The sequence below is a fragment of the Rattus rattus genome, chromosome 1 (assembly GCF_011064425.1).
Source record: "Rattus rattus isolate New Zealand chromosome 1, Rrattus_CSIRO_v1, whole genome shotgun sequence".
Lineage (NCBI taxonomy): Eukaryota > Metazoa > Chordata > Mammalia > Rodentia > Muridae > Rattus > Rattus rattus.
The window spans coordinates 89,915,565-89,918,021 of record NC_046154.1 but is presented as its reverse complement, the minus strand read 5'-3'; positions in this window follow the sequence as shown (position 1 = coordinate 89,918,021).

The following is a 2,457-nucleotide window of genomic DNA, read 5'->3' as shown; positions in this document are numbered from 1 at the left end:
GTGATATATCGGGCGACTTGCTCATATGAAATATCCAGTCTAATATAATCTATTGGGATAAAGCAGATTAATGCTGCCATAGGCTGAGGAGTGGAAAGAATGGGGGGAGGTTGCAGCTTAAAGGGTATGATGTTTCCTTCTGTTGTGATGAAAATGTCCTGGTACTGGATAGTGGTGATGAGAGTCCACTATTGTGAACGTGCTCAGTCCTACTGAGGCGTGTGCTTCGGAGTGTCTGGGCTGGCAGTGTGGTCCAACCAGTTCAAGTGCCATTCTGTGCAATCCTGACTATCTGCACTTGAACCCAGGATCCCATGGCAAAAGAAGAGAACTGCCTCTCCAAAGTTGTTCTCTGAGCTCTGCAGGCTCACCATGACAAGAGTGTTCCTACACACACCCACACACACTCATCACACACACACACACGCACACACACACACATACACACACACACACTCATCTCACACCCCCCCCACACTAATAAATAAGACTAAGAATCAAACCAAAGTACTGTGGCGTGTGGCTTACTGGTAGAACACTTGACTAGCATGTATGATATCCTAAGTTCAATGCCAGTGTGTGAAAAACAAAACAAAACAAAATCAACCAAGAGACCTCAATGTTAAATATTATGATATTGTATGTATGCCACAATAGGGAAATATGCACATATATATGGATAGGTATATATATATATGTATATATATACATATACATACATATACACACACATGAGGACTAGACAGCTCACTGGATAGTGAGGAAGTCTCTGTCTGCAACATCTTATTCCTTTAAAACAACTTGTAGTATGTGTGAGCAAATGACAGCATTGAGGAAGTTTGATTCAGCCTGTTAATGTTTGCTATCAGATCCCTTTCATGTTCTGAAGGTTTGAAACATCACAATGAAAAGAAGAGAAAGCCTGTGCCTCTGAAAGTCCTGCTTCCTGGCAACAGAGAGTATTTTCTTACCCCATTGCACTCTGGGAGCATTTCATTTAGGAATGGAGGAACACGAGATTTTTGTCGTGTTTCTGCCTGACTGCATCCTATTATTTTAGAGTCTATTGAAATTAATGATGCAGGCTCTTTATTTTTTTCCTACCCAGACCTGGCACTTGGACTCTGATCAATGTGTGCCGTCTTCTGTAGGCCTGGTGAAGGGCTGGGGGGCTTTTCATCTCAGATAATTACTTTCCACCTTTTGTTTGGTAGAGGACAGGGTTTTCATTTCAGCCCCATACCATTCAAAGACAAGACAGTGATCTTGCTTTCTCGGTTCATGATTTTAAAAATGAGTTATTCCATCGTCATTACAGACAATTCTTCAATCTATAATGCCACTTGAAATGACAGTAGGGGAGGGAGGATGCTTCAGCTCTACTTTTAGATGTTGTCGATTAAGTTCTGAAGAAATAGACTCCCAGCATCTCTGTGGATGAGGCGGAGGATGGCTAGTGGCTGTTTTTCGTTAACGAGATTTAATTTCTCTCTGAGTTTTGTTCTTTTCTTCTGTAAAACAAAATGACCATCCTCAATGTTCCAGAATTATCTATGTGGTCGAGTTAAGAATGGTTTAAACAAAATTTCGCTAAGTGTGTATATCCAGGAATGATTGCAATGCTATTGGGCGTCCCATCATCTAACCTTTTTCTGAATGCCCCTTTAAAGCCAGGCTGTCCAAGAATGCATCTTATGGATGCGGAAATTAAAGGTTAGCAAAAGGTCTGCTGGGCAGAGAACCTTGCGGCCCGGTGTCCATTTCAAAGTGACAGGTGTTTACAGTTCACCCACCATCTACTCTGCCCATCAGTTTTAGCTTCAGTGTCTTCTGCTCTTTTCCAAAAATAAAACAATAGGGTTAGGGAGATTACTCAGTAGGGGAAGCATTTATCACACAAGTGTGAAGACCTGACTCTGGGTCCCCAGAACCCATGAAAGGCCTGAGGTGGCAGCACAGGACATGGTAGAGAGTAGAGGACTGTGGGAGGCTCAGACCAGCGAATCCCAGAAGCTTGTAGGTCAGGTAACAGCAAACAAGAAATGAAGAAAAGGTGAGTGTTAATCCTGAGATCTGTCAGAGAAGATCTGTTCCACCATTTGAACCAAATTTGAAGCAAGCTTCTAATTAAATACTGACCAGGATAGGATTTGGTCAGGACCACTCCTTGGAATTCCTAACTGAGTAGTCCCAAGATACATTTTATAGGGGGCTTATAAGGACAAATCCATCAGGCTGCTGTAATTTCCCATAAGGATTTGTTATTTTCCAAGAGCTACAACTCTTAGCATTCCAGGAAGTTGCCTGGTCTTTGGGTGGGTGGAGCTTACAGGTTAACTAAGATTTAAAACAACAAAAGAAAACAATATCCTCAAAGCCCCTTTCTTTCCAAGGGTGTTTATTTTTCATGAGCAAGATTTTCCTATGGGACAGTTAGGGATATAAAGTTCTCTGCTT